The 20,277-nt window shown below is 41.2% G+C and overlaps 1 protein-coding gene across 1 annotated transcript in view; it reads left to right on the top strand.

Moving 5' to 3' along the window:
* Positions 1-20,277, top strand: part of FRMD4A (FERM domain containing 4A) — a 327,545-nt gene that overhangs the window by 24,492 nt on the left and 282,776 nt on the right. The window lies entirely within an intron of this gene.

Here is a 20,277-nt window from a genome sequence, read left to right as displayed (position 1 = left end):
GTTACACAACCTTAAGGCTTGTTCCATCTTCTGCTCAAAGCCTCATGTTCTTCTGCTTTCCATTTCAGCTTTTGTGAGTCCTTTCTAAACCCTCTGTCATATCCATTCCTTTGCTTTGTATATGAATTTCTGTTCCTCAGATTACTTCATAGGGCAGGGGGTGGAGATAGAAAGCAACCATACATTCTAATATGTGGACTCTTCCAAACATGCTCATTGTTGCTCTTGTTTCAGCACATCCATGAAAATTGCATTCCTGTCCAGTTCCGCTTTAGAACTACACAACGCCTTGTCAGTAAAAGTGCACAAAGACTGAAACAGAGATTTCATAAAACTTCAGTTTTCCTGGAAACATAACCTTCATGTTTCCTAGAATTCATCCATTTTTTTTCTAAGGGCTTGTTTTCCAAATTGCTGCATTTAAGAGCAAAATTCTTTTTATTGTCATCCCAAGTACATTCATGCTCCAAGGAAGTCACAGCGCATTGTTGCAGTGAGCACATGTATACTTACTGACATTTGCTAATTAGATTTGTTCAGACAAACAAGGCTTACCCTGAAGAAGGTGCAGAGTAAATGAGAGCTTGAGAGGAAGAGAATTTTTGGAGGGGAAAAAAAATCATTATTTGCTTTTTTTTCTGAGCTGTTTAAATGGCAAAAAGAAAAAGAAATAAAAATAAGAAGGCTTTGAAATGCAAAATGTCACCGTATCAGTAGCCTAAGTTCTACATTAAGCAAGCAGGAGAATTCTGGGTTTGTGTATCCTGAAAGGTTCAAGCCACAGGGTATCTAAATTTCATCTTGGATGCAGATGTAATATATATATTGATAACAGCAAGTGGAATCAGTTTATATCGTCTTTCACAGTAAGTGCCCAGCTGGAAAGATCCCTATTCTTGTGATGTTAGTATTGACCAGGAATTTCTTATCAAATCAGTTTACAGTGAAGCTACAAAAATCAAAGGTTGTTTTCATTTCTTGTGTTCTTTCATTTTTTTCATTTCTTGTATTCAAATTGCAAAAGCACTGAAATATCTCATCTCAGTATTTCCATAAGAGGTGAAAACTTCCTCTGATGTGACACTCGTCTGGGAGCTACACCATAACACTTATATATGCACAAATCCTCTCCAGTACTTCCAAGTATACTTCTCCAAATATTTCCAAGTATTCATGTTTACCTCCTCTTCTCTCCTTTAGTTCTTCTAACTGAGATCCATCACACCACAATCTCCTTTCAGGTAGTTATAGAGAGCAATAATGTCTCCCCTAAGCCTTTTCTTCTCCAGACTGAACAATCCCAGTTCCCTCAGCCACTCCTTATAAGACCTGTATTACAGACCCCTCACAGCTTTGCTGCCCTTCTCTAGACATAATCCAGGGCCTCAAGGTCTTTCTTGTAGTGAGAAGCCCAAAACTGAACACAGCACTTGATCTGTGGCCTCATCAGTGCCAAACAGGGAGAGATGAGCACCTCCCTAAAGCCTTTAACTGCACTATTTCTGACACAAATCTTTATCTCACTACTATCTAGGGCATGTCCAATATAGGTCAAAATGTCATTTATTTTGAACTAAGCACTGCTCATCAGTACTTTCTCAAGTCTCTTGTTGCCTCCTATCAATATGGACAATCAATGTTATTTATGTCCCAGAGCAAAAATTCCCTATGGGAAAAGGTCTGTAATCTGACTTAGACTGTGAAGACGGCTCTCCCTAAACTAGAACAAAAGGTATGTTACAGTTTTATTGCTGATATATTGTTGAAACATCCTCACCATCTGTAGTGTTTGTTTTATTACACTTGTTTAGTTTGAGTTCTCTAAGATCAAGAATTTGCTGCCACATCCTGTACAAACTGGCTTTTTCCCACTCTAAAAATGCAGAATGCATCAGATAGTACCGAGAATGAGAAGTATTTTTCTTGCAAGAGAGCAATGCTGCTTAATTTGGCACTACTCAGGTAAAAACGTTCAAGATGAAACAGTACAAAATCTGGGCAGCAATTCCAGTGCCTGACCACTCTCTGAGAGAAAAAGTTCCTTCTTATGTCCATCCTAAACCTCTTCTGGTACAACTTGCGGTCATTTCCTTGGGTTCAGTTTGTTGCCTGGGAGAAGAGGCCGAACCCCTCCTCATCACAACCTCTCTTCAGGAGGTTGTAGAGTGGTCAAGGCATTAGAGCAATTTTTATACAAGGAGAGGCTGAGAAAGATGGGATTGCTCAGTCTGGAGAAGAGAAGGGAGATCTTATCAGTGTATGTAAATACCTGAAATGATGGAATAAAGAAAAGGGAGCCAGGATCTTTACGGTGATGCCCAAAGGCAGGACATAGGAAGAAACTGAAATGCAGGAACTTCCATTTAAATGCAGGAAATGACTTTTTACTGTGAATGGTGGTTGAACACCACTTGGAGACACTGAAAGTCCAACAAGATACATCCCTCAACAACCTGCTGGAGGTGGCCTTACTTTGAGCAGGGGGTGGAAAACATGACCTCCAGAGGTTATTTTCCCTCCAAAGCATCCTGTGATTTGGTAAGCAAAGCTTGAGGTGACATGTTGAGGCCAACAACCTTGTGTTGCAAATGCAGAGCTCAAGTAATACCTTTGTCATCCTGCTGAGAGCATACACTGATGGTATTTTTCTCTTTTTGAGGCTTGCACTAGTATTCTGCAAGTCTAAAATGTAGGATGTCAGATCCTTCTAGCTGTGGGTGAAACTACCAACAGGTGTCACATGTGACATGTAACCTACTGTAGGGAACATGCTTTATCAGAGGGATTGGACTTGATGACCCCCAGAGGTCCCTTCCAACCCCTACAGTTCTGTGGTTCTGTGTTCAGGAGCAAGTTTTGTTATCTGCAGATTCCTTTCCTGCACCAAAAGACAGAATGCAATTCCCTTTTTGCTGCTCTGAAAATATTTTCTTTTGTAGAATTCCTTTGGAAATACATTTAAAGCAACCACTGCCTACAGAAAAGAATTTCATCATGTGGCATATGTTGATTTATGTACTGCACAAAGCACTGTGCTACCTGGAACTCGTTTCACTGTTTTAGCTTCTCTGGAATGTGCCTTCAGAAGTCCTGCTGCATGGCACTGCAAAGCAAATCAGCCTATACAAATCTTTGCATTTCCATAGGGACAGAGGCTGTAGATATTCCAGTACATAAAGGAACACAGAATTAGACCTTTCTCTCCCTATTTTAGTCTCTCTCTGCTAATTCACCTGAGCTCAGAGAACAGCAGGTAGTGCAGGGAGAACTCTAGCAATTCTCGGTGCCATATTATTTTATGAAGATTAATGAACAGAGGAGTGAGCAGGAGAGCTCAGCAATCTATTAAATGAGAGTGCGCAGGCCTGTTTGTAAGGAACAAATAGGAGCGGGGACAAAGTGATACAGATGAGAGGTGTTTAGATGCACTCACTGATTTCAGGGATCTGCAAACAAAAATCCCACTGTGTGATCTGCCACTCATCTTGATTACGGACAGCAATGGGAGACATCTTTGGAGGGCACTGCAAGGAACTGCTCTCTGTTACTGACAGTGTGAAAACAGACTCTGTGGACTAAAACAAGCTGTTTCTTCTTAAATGTAGACTGAGGAGTGGAGAGGATTCTTCTGGAAGCTCAAAGGCTTGGAGTTATTTTTGAAAATCCCTTTAATTTAGAAATTCTTGGTGAGCTATTTTCTTTTAAATCTTGCTTACAAGAAATAGCTGAATTGTTTATTCATGCTGCCAAGCAAACTGCTTGAAATAATATCCACAAGACCAATATCTGACATTTTGGGAGAGCTAAAAGGTTGCAATTAGAATAACACGTGTTTCAGATGTTGAATTTTTCACTTAGCTGTTTGCAAGATGCGTGTTTAATTGCTGACAGAACCAAGTTACAGCTAAAGATGCTGGTATAATGTCATGATAAAGAGATCTAATGCAAATTTGTGTTCTTGGCAGTAGTGCTTTATGGCTACCTCCAGAGGTTGCCCTGCTTTCTGCTTCTCACTGACATGCTTGTAGCAGCAGCCACATCCCAGAGGTCTTTATGTCCAAACACACAGGTAGGCAGGAGGTCATGGTTCAGGGATACAGGACTTCTCCTGGGTACCAGGGCAGCATGTTTCCATTATGTCAGTGCTCTCTAGGCCTGATGTACTCCTTGGTAGATGCAGTGGGATCATAGCTTAAATTTCTGTGGTTCACAGCAGCAGTGTGGACAGCAAGAAGTCCGTGTAGAGTCAGTGCAAAGTGTTGACTGCTTCCCAAGTACCCACATAAGTAGATGGGCTCTGTTTTTTCACCCCATATGTAGGCCAGGAGAAAGCAGATAGTCACTGCTTTGAAGGCAACTCTTCTGCAGCAGAAGGAATGAGACTCCCACCACGTGCATGCACAAAGCAATTTGTTCCTTTCATCAGACCTTGATCTTATTTTGGTGGAATCACATTTTGAATTCCAAATGATTTAATCCATTAGTTCAGAGAGAGAAGGCATACTAACTGATGCTTGGGAATGTGAAGGCTTCTTGTCTGTTCACATCATCTTTAAAGCAATTTCAAAGGACACGTAGCAGTGCCTGTATCAGCTTTCTCTGGCAAATAGATGCTCCTTTCTCATGAATATATCAGGCTGGTTTTGTTCTCCATCTTTCAGATGAGGACATGGTATTAAAGGCTCTGTGGGTCAGTGTTAGCTCATGTGCTGCTTTTCAGTACTGTGGTGCAGAAATAACTGGCTGGTTTTTGTTTACCTTATCTGCATAGTGGGCAGAGTTATTCTGACAGATATACCATTTTTTTAATCATTTTGCATTCACAATGCTCATGGTAGGGACTGCAAACAAATTCAGATTTTTATGGTTATGACTGTTATACTTACTCTCAAAAATCGCCTCTTAGAATAAAATCATTTATATGGTCAAAGAAGCATTAATTTCACAAGGTGGATGATTGAAATCTTCCTTAATGGCACTTTAGTTCAATGATGCGAATGTATAGGCTAATATATTTGTGTGTATGGATGCTTATTCAGAATGAAGAATTTCTACCACCAACTGTAGCAAAGTGATAAGTTAAGGTCGTAAAATATGGAATTATTGCCATGTAATTAATTTTTCATTGTCTGTATGTGCATGTATGTGCTCTAAAACCTTTTCAGTAGGCAGAATGAAAAATACACAGTTCTATATTCCGGTCCCTGTTTCTGCCCTCTTACCTATGGCAAATAATAAACAGAGAGAACTGTGAGTATCTGAATTGTTTGCCAAAGTAATGCATTGTTCCAACTCATTTTGTCAGAGACTTATCCAAAATAAAGTCACAAAGGGCTTCAGAGACCTGTGGCAATCCTTGTAGTTTCGTCCATCTTTACTGACTGCTCTGAACCCATGCTTAATTGATTTGAATGCCACCTTCAAATTTAGCATAGTCTTGAGGAGATGGTTTAACTTCTTCAATAATATTTTTGTGCTCGGAGCAATGTTCAGTTTTACAGAGGAGTTATCTTGCAGACAGAGATGGCAAATGTTAACCTTTAAAACCAAAATGATTTATTCCCCTAATTCATTGCAGACTTCAGCTGATTAGTATCAGGGGCTGATGGAGCTGCTGTTTTTTATAAGTTATTGCTCCTTCTGGGTACACCAATGTTTCCAGACATGTATTCTGGGAACTGGGCATGAAGAGAGAGGTGTATTACTGAACTACCCATGTGTGGTCATTGCAGCCATTCCTACCTTTCTCAGACGTGTCTGTACTGAGTGCAGTGAAGACAGTGGGTTTGTGGTTGGATTGATGATCAGTCTTACTGGGAAAAGCATTTTTAGTTTCCTTTGTTATTCTCTTCTTTTGCTGGAGAAAACAGTGCTATAAATACTGTAAAGTAAATCAGCATGGCTTTCAGGAATAGCTTCCCAGAGAAATTATATACATTTCATGATATCTCTAGTTGCTGCTTATAGCAAATCTCTGACAGCGATTTAGCACTGCGTTAGTGCATCTCCCTCCCTGAAAAACCCAGTGCTTTGCTTCAGACCTCAGACACAGCACTGCACATCTCCCAAACGAGCAATGCTGATTCCAAACTCAACCGTGCTTGCATTTGCACTTGTAAGGAGTTGCAGCTCACCTATCAATCATTCCCTGCCACCTTGCCTCTCCTCAGAAGCCAAGCCTTTGATACCTTTTCCAAGGGAGCCCTAAGAGATCTCTGAGAACCTTTCTTTGCATATCCCCAAAGAACACTTGGGTATTCTTTATCGTGCTTCGTACCCTAGATGAAGAAACCACTTGAACAGCTGATCATATACCTTAGACAGCTTACTGACTGATCTGCCATTCACTGTTCTTGTATGACCTTTTCAAGAAAAATCAGGATGTCAGGGACTCTAATGATAATAGCCAGGGGTCTCCTAGCCATTGGGCACAGTGTAATGAGCTATTAGGTAAAGTACTTATTGCAATAACTTTTATCTGGTCAGTGGCAATGATATAAATGGTTTCTTCTCTCTTCATCACATTTCTCCAGTTTAGATGTCCTAAATCAAGAGAGCAAGATAATTAGAGAGAAAAAGAGGCAGAAATCTGGGCTCCTTCAGCTATGACTAAAGTCTGCGTAGTAAATTGGAGCGGCAGGAGGAAGAGGATTCCAATTTGATTTGCAAATTGAGTCTCTTCCACTCCCATTTGCAGAAATAAGGCCCATATGCCCAGTAAGCACTTGCTGTTCAAGGTAAAGCTCATCGCCACAGAGAATTTCTTGGCAGCAAATGAAAGGAGCATTGCCACTCTGTTATGTATGCCAGCTCTAATAAATCTGCGGATTAGTTTCCTGACTGCGGCAGTTGAGCCAACTCAAAACCATATGGTTCTCCTTTCTTAAACGCTGCCATTTGAAAGCAACATGACCATCTCCCTTCCAGGCTCACTTTTGCTCTGAGAGGAGTTCTGCAACAATGAGGAATCATAAATATGGAAGTTTGCAACTTTATTTATCCCTGTTGCCTAGTCCGGCTGATGGCATGAGATCAGGATTGTATTTTATTGGTCTTCTTGCAATTTCCTTCTGTTTGCAGTCTGCCCTCTGGTTCTCTTTATGAATTGGAGTGTGGCACAGCACGCTCATTTGGTTTATTTATTTGCAAGGAAGAGTCCCTTGGATGTATTCTGAATCTCACTTATTATATTCCTAGAGAGTCCTATGAAACAGTTTAGCGGCTCTTGAGCTGAAAAGAAGATTTTGGTTAAGGGATGTATTATTTATTCTATTTTTCCCAGGTCTCAAAGATAAAGTCCTACCCATTAAGCACTAATCTCCTTCTGTAAGTGTACTGTGGCCTGACCCAGCTGTTGTTCTTACAAGAGCAGCTCCCACTGTTGCAAATTACCTTCATCAGCTGAGGGGAAAAGCCCCTTGTGTGTAATCTGTACAACAAAGGCAGAGGAAAACTGATTTAAAATATGTGATGGATAATCTTCTCATTTGTGGTGTAAGGTAAACCATTACTCCTGAAATCACTTCTTAAAGTCTCTTCTAAATTACTGACCAAAAATGAAGGACCCCATTCCCACCTGTAAGTAGATGGAACTGGAACGGTTGTATGGCTGCTGTTGGGAGACCTTCCCAGTGGGATATCCCAATGGAAGACATATTCACTCCAAAATTGCCACAACTCAATATCTATTGAACACTACCTGAAATGACATTTCAAGAAACAGCAGAATATCTGTGTTTTGTTCCAGTCCTGTAGGGGTTGAGATTTGGGGTTAGCGTTTTAACAAATTCAGTTTAGCTTTTTTTTTTTTGTTTTTTCTTTCTTTTTTTTTTTAATACACAAAATGTTTAATCTAAATATCAATACCAAAATAATCTCTGGAGTGAATGTACCTATACTACAAATTTACTTACTCTCCTTTCTGAATTCTTGTATCTGAAATAAGGCCAATGTAATTGTATCCAGATTGGAGGCCCTGTAAACTCTGACCAAAATCAATACCATTAAAGTAGTTCAATGCTTTTATGGAGACAAAGATGTTCTTTGGAGAGGCAGCAAGTGAATTCATTAAACTTGCTGTATTTTCACAAGGCAATCACTGTACAGACCATTTTCTGATTTGCCTGGGTTATGTTTCTCCTCTCACCTCTTGTTTGGGTGTTATTGATCCTTCTGCTCAGGATGATTGAAAAGTGCCACTTGGAAGATGTTCTCCTTACTTTAAATAATAGGATTGTGTAGTTGATTTCTACTTTTTTTTTTTTTTTTTTCCCCTTTCTCACATGTGTTTGTTTTTTGTTTTTTTTTTTTCTATGGGATAAGGAATAAGACACTTTGCTTCCAAGCAGTGTATGAGGGAACTTAGAAGATGAAGTGGACAAAGACAATCAAGCTTTGATTCTCGTGGCAGGAAATTTTGCTCATCCAGAGACTAAGCTCAGTACTCACATCCTCCTTCATTAGGTTTATATTTGCCCAAAACACTCACTGCAGTCTTTTCCTGTCAAGGAATTGCCCTTTTCCTTCTGTTCTCTGGTACCACCCGATGAACTAAGGATCACCATTCAGCTCTACAGTCATTTGTACTTCTGTGATTTGCCACTGGACTCGCCATTTTGGACAATGTGAATGTGGTTTGTGTGAACTCCTATTTCTGCCATTGTATGCTTCTGTGGTTTATGTCAAATTTACACTAGCTGTGTCCTTATTCTTGGCATTTCTTAGCACTGTTTAATCTCTTTCTGCTTATATTGTAATACTGGTGGAGAGACACAATTGCTCACACCTCTTTGAGTACCTTGTACACACAGGTCTCAGTCATGGCTTTGGCATCCTACAACAAGCACATAACAGATTCAGATTTGCCTTTATCATTTCCCCTAATTTACATTAGTCACTGTGTAACTAAATTTCCCAGCAAATCATTAAGCTACAAGTAATTAAAGTGAAGGCACTTTAAAAGGGGGAAAATAAAACAACAAAGCAATTAAGGGGAACTTTGATAAACTGAAATAACAGCTGAAAAAGCTGAGTATATGAGATGTGGGAGACAACAACAGAATAAGTAGGAGAGGCTGGTCAGATTGCTCCAGATAAAGACTGCAGGCAATTGGAGGCTCTGTGGCCCCATGAGGCACTCACTCTTCTTCCAGGAGCAGACGTAGGTTTCATCTGAGTTCCAGGCTCAATTTGGCAAACTGTTCAATTTTAGTCGTCCTTATATCATCTCCAGGGGCAGAGAGGATAGTAAGACAGGCAATGTGTGCAGCTCATGCCTGCAGTTGGATGCACACTGCTCCTATATTTAATGGAACATCCCTCTGCAAACCTGCCTCCACCTGAGCTCTCTCCTTCACACTAATGCATTCTGCTACTGCTAAATTCAGGCAGCAAGATACTGACCCTCCCCTGTTCTGCACATCAGAGTTGTGATTGCTTCCTCAGGGACAACCTATTGCTTTGGGGCAGAGAAACTCTTTAAGGCAAATATATGGGACTAAATCCATCCCTTGTGCAATTCTGTTGAAGTCACCAGGGTTTCACACCTGAGAGAGATGTAAAGTATATTGCATAAAGGCAGGCTTTTTTTTTCTGTCTCCCTTTCATTTACTTCTCTGTGAATTTGAAATGAGCTCCTCTACTCATGATTTATTTATGTTGAGCCACGTGTTTAAACTCTGAGATTTCGTTTTTTAAACATGATGTCCTTTTACACAATCGTTCCTGGTGGAGTTGCTCGGTTGATTAACCAGCAAAAGACAAATGTTGTGGGACAGCATCAGCTGAGGTTCCTCTTTCTTTCACTGAAACTCAATGAAAGGACTTCACAGTTTGCATTTCTTTCTGTTCCTTAGCTCTCCAGGGAGGAAACTGTCATCATTGGTGGGGAGGCTGGAGTACATTTAAGGGGAAGCACATCCTGAAAAGCTGCCCTCAAATCTCTAAAAGATAGATGCATGCCAACATCACTAGGATGCTCTCAGCTGATTTCAGAGGGTGCTTTTCTTACTACCATGGATACTGTGGGTAAGGAAAAGGGTTGTGCAGACAAGGATACAGGCTCAAAAGCAACTTTAAGGCCTCCTTTATCTTCACAAAGTGAAAATCTTTCATCCCCTTTTCCTTCCATCCAAGCTCTCCTCTCTCATTGCTCACATAGATGTTTGCTTCCAGAGGAATACATCCCTTCAACAGAAAGAGTGGAACAAATTCTGAAGAGGAGAGACAATCAGGAGATATGTTTGAATATAAATCAATAACTGAATACATAAAGGTGTTTATATACATATATAAAGGTGTAACTGCATAGCTTTTGAGTTTCCCTGATCTTCATGCAAAGTCCAATTCCAGCACACTTTCCTCCCACCAATACACCCCAGTCAGATGGTTTTGGAGGATTTTTTCATGCTCCATTTTTACAATTTGTGCAAAACCATTTCAGATGATTAAAACAAAGTCCAGCATTTAACTGTGCTCCAGGGCCATACGAAATGCATCTGGGAGTGCCAGAAAGCTTTGGAGCAGCTGTAGTTAGACTCAACACCTCCCTCTGAAGACTGGTAACTTCTCTGTTAGATTTTTATTACCGCTGCCTAGTGAGGCTAATTTTGATGCTGAGCAGGGAAATCATCGGATGCAATATTGTCTCTCCATTGTACATCCTTACATGTGAGCTGTCTATCTCCACACCTTGTATTATCATATTATCAGAGGAGAGAAACAGATGTTTGGAGGACTTGACTCATCTTGTCTCAATTTAGCTAAAATAGGGTGAGATGGTTCATGACCAGAACACACCTGTTTCCATTATCACAACAGGGAGCCTATGCAGCTGGCTGGGCTCAAGTGTCCCAGCTGGGAACATCCCCTTTTAGATTTTCAGTACAAAATTATCTTTATTTAATGAAAATCAAGGAGAAAATCAGACGATGAGTATGCTGGCTTGTTCCACAGGCCATGGTGGGTAGTTTAAATGGGTACACTGTGTACTTTGAATAATGATGCTTGTATTTACACACAACTAAGGGAAATAGCTTTACCTAATGCTTTAAATGTTTGTCTCTGTACAAAGCTGCATCTTTGCTGACAGAGAGAAAATTTAGTGGCTGTTTAGCACAACTGATTATCTGCTGATTCAATCAATTATGTGAACCTGGAGCCAAAGAGAACACTTTGTGGCTTTATGCTGGTATTGCAGCTGCTCTGCTGCTTGACCTGGTGGCATGTTTGCTGTCTGGTGTAAATATTTGCATCTGTCAGAGAAACCTGGACTGTCCCTGACTGCCAAATTACTTTGCCACAGAGAGTGAATTCTGCCTTATTAGTCTGCACGAGGGCAAGCAACAACCTGTTCAGAATACAGGTGGAACAAACAGACTGGAGGGGGAAAGAAATCTTTGGAAAAATAAATGTTGGGTCAGCCTGCAATACGGCTGAGAAGGTTTCTAAGCTGGAGCCTACTGAGACCTCAGCCTTGACTCCAGTGGCCTCAGGCCTGCCTATGCAAGGTTACCTTTTAGATCAAAGTTGTTTTCTATGTTGTCCTGGATGCAAAAGCAAAACAAAGGAAGCTGCAAGTGAATGTGTGCAGAGCAAATTGCAAAGGCAGATATCAGTGAGGAAGTCTTGATGACTGACATCTCAAAAGCCCTGAATTTGCTGGCAAAATTCACTGTTGCGCTCATCAAACTCATCTGCTGTGTCCTGTAGAGATGTGATGTATGGACTCTGGGGTTTGCCAACAGCTTTTTACCTTTGGGATTGCCCAGGAGGACAGTCAGAGATGGGTTTTAGACCATGGGCTGATGTGGGGCAGCTGCAGTTTTTTGGCAGGGCAAAGAATCCTCAGAGGAAGAGAAAAAAGATAAAACCACAATAGGACTGTTAAAGTAAATGTGTTTTACTGGAAAGACACAAAGCACTCAATGCTGTAAACTTGGAAGAAGGGGTCACTGCGTGTTTACAGCTGAAATTATACACAGAGGGCTGCGTCTTAGGATACAACACTCTGACAGCTCCCTTGAAATTCTTCTCTGTTTTCCTATATTTAAAACATTTTGCAAAGAGAAGAAATAATTAGAAATAAAATAAAATAAAATAAAATAAAATAAAATAAAATAAAATAAAATAAATGAAATTAAAAAAAAAAAAGTTTTATTGGGGTGAAATTGTTCCAAGAGAGTCTGAGCTCTTTGGATGAAGTTCTTGAAGGCTTTGGGGTGAGAGGCTGAAAGATGCCTGGAGCCCCATGGCACTGGGAAGCCCCTGTAGAGGCCAGCAATGCAGGTGATTGGTTCTATCAGTTGGTAGCAGGGGACTAAGGTGCCCCCTAGGAGGGCACCAAGGGTCTTCTAAGCACTGTATTATTTCTGACTTTCTAGCAGCTAATTCTGGACTCTTCTGATGACATAGGAGAGTAGTACATGCCATAGGATGAAGACAAAGGATGCAGACTTGGACTTGTAATGTGTGTGTGCTTTCAGCACTTAAATAAGATTTCAGAATTATTTATTGGGAAGGTCAGATGCCTTCCCCACTGCTTGTGTGGCTGATCAAGCACACACTTTTCTGAACTTAAAATGCTTGGACATAAGGACCCACAATGGGACAAACTTCTTTCCTCCTCACATGAGGGTGCACCCTCTCATTTGTGATGTTGAGCCAGTGTTTGTGAGACTAATGTGTAATTAATTTTAAGATATTCATTGAAATTCTGTGCTGTAGCCAGTCTTGAAATCCAGATGGTCTGAATGTAATGTGATTAAAAACAAAAGAGAAGGTTTTACATATAACTCCCTTTTAATCAATTAAGCTGTGTTTACATATTGATTAGATGGAATTGTCTTAAAAACTTGAGTGCACAAGTAGATATACTCGTAGCAGTGTGGGAGGCCAGGTCTATCTGTAAGTTTCTACAGGATGAACATCCTGTTCATCTACAGTGAACAGGATTCTAGTTCAGATATTTAGCTGTTGGGGTTCTCTTTAGGTCTTTCCACCTCCAAGTTGGTCTAACAGGTACCTTGCATTGGATCTGAAAGAGGAGCCTTGCGAGGATGGCCAAAGTCATCCCTGTCCCACCTATTTTGAGTAACTGTGAGCTCTGTAGGAGGTTTGGATGGATGGGAGAAGTAAGGAAAACTGAAATTGCTGCAGCTATCCTGTCTGAGAGGGTGGAAGCCATGGGGAAGATCTGCAGTGAGCAACAAAATTCTGCCTGCAGATGTTCAGTGCTCAATTTCTTAAGTAGTACAATGCAGAAATAATGATAGAGGACCACTTAAGGAAATGCAATCTCACTAAATGATAAGATCTCTCCTGTTGTCCAGTTTTTCAGGGAACACGTTACCTTGACAACATAATCCACTTGGCAGGGTCTGCTGTCTTTTAACAAGCGTTGATATGGAAGCACCTGAAAGGTTTCACTGCAGCATCAGCTGAAACAAACGCCCCTTAAAAAAACCCCTTCTGGGCTGATGGGAGAAGAATGAGAGAGAAAATGGGGGAAGAGAGTTTACAGAGGGGATTTCTAGGCCATGGTGATGACCACAGAGCTTGGACATGGGTACATATCTGTGCGTTCTCAACCTCAAATCTGGGGTGGGCGTTAGAGGCAGCAAGACTACATGAGACAGGCACAGACCACAATTCCAGGCTGGGGTGCGCAATGTAGACTTCAAGTCTTATGGCTCAACATGTCCAAGGGTGCAAGCTCATGTTCCCCCATGCAGACAGTGAAACTCATGCTGCTGCGTGTGGCTATTTCCCACTGCTTTTAACTTGGCAGCGGGAGGGCGTGCTGAGCATTGACAAGACTGCCTGGCTCCCCTTTCATTTTCTCCTTGTTTCCTGTGCGTATTAAATTCTGATTGCATCCCTTCGTGTGCATTTCAAGTGTCTTCACAGAATAAACTCTGACAATTAAATATTTTTACAATTTCCATATCAGGGTAGTGCAGCCTTTCCAAAAACACCTATATTGTTGTGAGGAAATAAACAGTGAGTTACAGGCTGTCCAGGGAGGATGGACTGTGTGGCATTTATTTGCCTGTAATACACTGTCTACCTAATTACCTCACATCCTAGGACATCCTTAATGTTTGACAACAGAAGCACAAAGAAAAGAAGGTACAAAGCATGCTCTTATGCCTTATGCTTTCTTGCTAATAAACACCTAATCTCCTCTTTGAGTTGATTTATGTAGCTGTGAATGTTTTGTATGAATTTCTATTCAAGTTCCCCTTTAATTTAAAACATGATAAAAGGAGCTTTGTGTACAAAATTAAGAGAATGGCACACAGAGTTTGGCTATAAAATTACAAAAAGCACGGGGAAAACACCATCTGCAGTGAAAAGACTTAGGTCATAGGAAATAACTCGAGCATAGCCTGTGCAAATTAGATCTCAGTGCCTGTCTTTACTCCAGGAGTTGGACATGGAAGTGTCCAATCCTTCAGAAAAAAAATGTGATATTATATAAAGGGTATGGATGATGAATAACCCACAGTATCCTCAGATTATTTGTTCCAGTGATGAACTGTTCCTGTTGTTAAAAACGTACATCTCTGTATCAAAATTTTGCAAACCTCAGCTTTCAGCCACTGGATATTGTTACAGTCATTCCTGGTAAATCAAAAAAGCTTCAGAATAATACGATTTATGTTAAGTGAATTCTTCAAGATGATCAAAGAGATATATCGTATTCTCTTGATGATTAAAAGTCTACAAAGAAGGGAAAACAACAAATAACATGTTTGACACTCCACTTTACTCCAAGTTTTCTGAAAACTGAACTGCTTCCACAGGGCTCTGTTCTCAATACATTCCCGTTGGATGGATGTTCATGACATTCTATGCTCCGAGCCATGGCAACAGACTCCTCTAATGTATTTTAGATTAAATACATTACAGTAAATGAATTCAAGATTAATTCTAGCCCTATCCTTTGCAACTTTGTTCATTCAGCAGAGTTTACTGGTCATCTGAGGTTGCAGGAGTGGTTTTAGCACTTTCGGTAAAGCACTTGACCGTCTCACTACACAACAAATGATTGACACCAATGTTTGTCAATGGTTACAGCAGTCTTGGGGAAAGCCTGCAGTTCCCTCCTTTGTTGTAGTGGAAATTAGCTACAATACTTCTATCCCACAGAACAGCAGTGGCAAATGCTAACTATGCAAACGCAGCTGTTGTTCCCTACAGAAACCATTAGATTCTCCATCAAAAAATGCTATGATTCTGAACACGGATGTAAAAATGTCATATTGCAGCCCATGCTTTGGTTTATTTAACTTTCTTTCCTTTTGTGAGGTTACCAGTCAGAACGAAATTGCTTTTTATGGCTGCAGTTAATCACGTTTACTACTGCAATAGCTGGAGACCAACCAGGCCCCAGGAAGGGTGTTCGTGTTCACTGTGATTGACCCTATGCATATGGAGAAGACATGTTCATTAAAGGTCAGCTGTGTTTCATGACAGAATTTACAATCTGAACCAAGCAGCCAGACACAGCTGGGAGTCAGGGACTCCTCTGATGGCAGAAACTGTCTGCATCCCTATCCAGGCTCTCCCAGACAAGAAGGCAGAGAGGCTAAGGCTGTCGGTGGCTAAGGGTTTTCCATTCCTTTCCTCAGATATTAAGACACCCAGGTTAGTGGCTGCAACCCCTTTTCAGTCACCAGTTTCAGCTTTTAAAATGGATTTCCTTGAGCTGTTGTTGCTACAGCTGTTGTTGCTAAAAGACATCTGTATCTGCTTGCTCCTATACCTGTTTGTATGTTGAGCTTTGGGTTTTGATTTGCTTTTGTGTATCTGCTTGTCTTTTCCTTGGGTCAGAGCTATCATCAATTCTTGTTTCCTTTTTTGCCAACTCAGGTGTTGCTGGTTGGAGCTCATGGTCACTGCTGAGGGAAGTGTGACTGCAAACTCAGTTGACAGCATGGGTAGCTCAGAGCTAACCAGTTTTACACTGGCAGTAATAACCTTGTGTGATCTTGGGGGGACCATGGATCCCTCCTGGTAGAGATCTGGTAGATATTCATGCAATTGACCCTGCTGATATTATCTTTCATCTGCATTTAGTTTAAAGTTTCCTCAAGTAATTCTGTGAGAGTAAATGTATCCTATTTGGGATTCAGATCAGGCTCCAGCACTTCTTCACTCCTGGGAAAATCTGTACCACTTAGTTAACGTTCTCAGAATTGAAATCCATAACCATCAATGAATAGTCTTTGTCTAGCTCTCAAATCCTGTTTTGGGAACTAGGATGCCCTCAGTACATCACTCTGTTCATAGTCATGCTTTGTGCCCAAAGCCAGAAGGACTCCAGAAGGTGTCTGCATGCAGACTGCTCACTCATACTAGTACCATGCCCAGGTGGGCAATGAACTGGTAAGGAGCTTGCTTTATCATGTTTATAAAGCCTACAGCTGGGAGCAGACTGCCATGCTGAGGTCTGTTGGACCCCAGTCCGTGTTCTGTTTTGTCTTACAAACTACTCATCCAGCTACTGTTCCAGCAGGAGAAAAAGCAGTGATTGTCTGCATGGTCTTCATCATATTTCTTGGACCTTCTAAAGACAATCAGTCAGCATATCACCTCCTGCTGTGACAGGACAAGGGCTCAGCACCTTCATAGCAAGCACCAAAGAGGATAAACCCAACCAGCTCAGAGTTCACTTTATACCAGGATATATCTGCATCTCTAGAAGTCTACTGTGAGGTTGTGGCCAGTAGTGGTCTCTGATGCCAAATACACTGCGTGTTTCTGTATGGCAAGCCCTCTGTGCCATATACAGTGTATGCTGAGTCTTGTTCTGCTGCTGACCCATCATTGCACATCAGTAATCACAGTATTAAATACAGCTTCCTGCAAAAAATCCCTGGGAGATTTCTTCGAAAGATTTCACTCTTGCCTGAAGAAACTCTTTTGTTCTTTGGCTTTTAATACTGTAATTAAAAAAAAAAAAGAAGATGTTGCAGTGTTAATATCACAGTCACGCATTTCTTGCATTTGGAAGAAATGCTTCAAACTTCTTTGTGCAACTTCAGCAGAGCACTTCACCTATGCAGCTGTCCCCAGCTATTCCCACCACTGTGTTCTCCCACTCCTCATTCACGCTGATTCTCAGCCATACCCTACTGATCCTTATCCTCCTCTCCTTTCTCTCTCCATCAGTAACTGTCTAATCACACCTCAGTTTTCTCCTCCTGTTGTGCCCTTACTGATATTCCTTGTCCAGCTAAACATATTTTTGCCCTCCAAACCTTTTCTTCAGTGGTTCCAGGCATTCTCCAGGATCCTCAGCTGACCAGAGCTCTCCTTGCTTTCTCCTAGACACATCTCTTTCTGCCACCTCCATGTTGTCTTCTCCTGATGGGCTTTGTCTCCACATGAGCACAGAATATTCACTTCTGGCTCCAGCACTGAATAATAAGATTGGTCTTCATAATGCAAACATCAGTACAGGCAGTAACAATGAGTGCAAGATTGATATGTTTGGAAGTTGTGTGATACACTTCTGATAGTCTGGAAGGCTTTACTGTAATGTGGGGGAAGCAAGATCAAAGCATGGCTATTGAGCATTTTTCAGTGTTAGCAAGCCTTGTCTCCGCTAGACTACAGTGCACTCTCAGAACTGTCTGGTTATTTCCCTGTGAACCTGCATTGATTTTCTTGCAGATTGCATTAGTTCCAGTCACAAAAGAAATTGTGTCTGTTCTACAGATAATGCAAACCTACAGGCAATGGTTTCCTGAAGGCTACTTTGTCATGTCAAATGCAGGAAGTCAAACACAACTGGGAGCACACATGACCAAGAAGAGGTGGTACCAATGAGCCCTGGGGGTTTCAGTAAGTATAAAGTGTAGTAAACTATATCACCTGTTGCCTTCTCAAATTTATTCATACTTAGCAAAAAATATCCTTACAGTAGAATTCTGTTTGTATGGATGTTTAACTACCAGGGTATGTAAAATACCAGGGATCCCATTATACCTAGAGACAGAATTCTGGTAAACTGTTGAAAGAGCCTCATCTACCTGAGACAGGACATCTCCCTGTAAAGCTGGTTAAGTCAGTTCTTTTCAGATTCATAGAATCATTGAATCATTACAGCTGGAAAAGACCACTAGGTTCATCTAGTGCAGCCATCAACCCATCACCGCCCTGCCCACTAACCATGTCCCTCAGTGCTTTCCTTTACTTGAATAGGGATGGAGATTCCACCAACCCCCTGGGCAGCCTGTGCCAATGTCTCACCACTCTTTCTGACAAGAGATGTTTGCTAAGATCCAGCCTGAACCTTTTGCCCTGGACTTCATTCCTGTGGTCCTTTGCTGTTATTATATCTGACTCACACAGCGTCATTGTGTTGTTAAGAACAGTCTTTTTTTCTTTGTCTTTTTCCTTTTAATTCCTCCTTTCTCTCTTCTCATTCTTTTTATTCCTTCTTTCCATCCCATTAGTTCCCAGGACTTGAATGTTTTTGCAAGAAGGGCTGAACCCATCTGTGATCCCCCTGTGAATAACTGAACGATCCTCATATCTCTAAGCTGAAGGCAGCATCTCCTCCTGCTCCCTTCAGCTGCTCATAACATTCAGGGAACAAGGGGTTAATAGGCTGCTTCTTCTGTCCCCATCACCTCCACACTGACGTTTGTGTCGGAAGTACCCTGCTGAAACAAGCTGTTGTTTTTTCTCAGATAATTTCTCACCCTGATTTGCACAGGGGCTGTTACTGTGAGGGGTGGGCTTGGCCCCCAGCTATATTGGAGCATCATGCCAAAATCCTTCCCGAGGGCAGTCTGCACAGGGCTGGGTACTGGGCAAAGATGTCCAATGCACAACCTGGTTCACAGAGAATTGCAAGGCAAGGCACACACTGGGGAAAGAGATGAACTATCCCATTATCCAAATGGGAATCACAGAATTACTTGGGTGAGAAGGGATCTGAGTTCCAACAAGAAGTGCGGCTAACGCTAAGATGATTGCATAAGGTTGTGGTATAAATAAGAGTTGAATTGGTATCTTCTACTTTATAGTCCTACACTTCCTCTTATCTTTAAAGGTCTAAATTTTGACACCTGCAGCTCTGGAGGGACCCACCAGCTCCCTTTACACCCTGCTCACTCAAAGGTTGCTGGATTTCCTTCTATCACCTCTTAGAAGGGGGTCAAATATCTGGCTCAGAGCAAGGCTATAACCTCTATATTACAGTACTCTAAAATGAGAAGAATCGAGTAGATTCCTCACCCAAAAGCCTCTGAAAGCTGTGAAGAGGAGCTTTTAGGCTCCCTGCTGTATCCTGAAGGTCTGATCAGGGCTATAAGGCTGAGACAGATAAAGCTGTGTAAGCAATGCTAATTTCAAGCTGAACAGAATGAGCCCTGGTCCAGCAAATATAATATAAGCTTGAAATACTTGACTGGCTCTCATGGGAAGGAGCAACAAGACAATCATGATTCAACCGTAGGATAAACAAGGAAATTTAAATCTACGTCTGACACAGGATCCATAAATCAACTGCTGGTGCCAAAGTATTATGGCAAATAATATTTCATCTCCTCTACTGATCTGACAGCCGTGCTGCTGCTTACAGGGGAGACAGTGTCACCCATGTTTTAACTTGTCTTTCTCTTTTAGGCCAGTATCTAAGTACTGCTCCAATGTGGGCCTTGGGTTAAACTTGCACATTTTGCAAGTTTAAAAGGGAAAAGGGAGAAATTATTCCTAGAAGACAAATAGAACACAGTGAAAATGGCATGCCACCTAATGAAGCAATTTAAATGCAAATGAGGAAAAGGTATGTGAAAAGTGCTGGAATTATTTTTTAAAGAAGAAAAGTTTGCCATTGATCAAAATATGATGTGATGCCAGGGTAATCCCTTCTGATGCTAAATTTCAGACAAGAGGTAAATCTATTTTCAGGGTGTTTTTTTTTTAAGACTGAGGTGTCAATGGCCTAAGAACAAGGGTTTTAGGCTGAGGTGTCTGACAGCCTTAAGGACAGCAATGGGAAGAGAAACCTAGTAATTGATTTGGGATGAAAAATTCATATATTCCCTGAGGAAGAAGCAGCCCAGTACCCTTCTCAGCCTGTATCACAGATGTCATCATTAAAGCTGGCATTTCTCAATACACCTTGATTCGATTTGCATAGGGCTCCCATCTTTTTTTTTTTTTTTTTTTTTTTTTCAGAGGGATTTTACCAGGTTTTCCTTTTCTCCCTTAATCCAGAAGACCATTGAAAAACACTGTATGATCTGGACAGTCCTGCTT

Source organism: Coturnix japonica, chromosome 1 (genome assembly GCF_001577835.2).
Source record: "Coturnix japonica isolate 7356 chromosome 1, Coturnix japonica 2.1, whole genome shotgun sequence".
NCBI lineage: Eukaryota > Metazoa > Chordata > Aves > Galliformes > Phasianidae > Coturnix > Coturnix japonica.
This window is presented reverse-complemented; position numbering and strand designations above follow the sequence as displayed.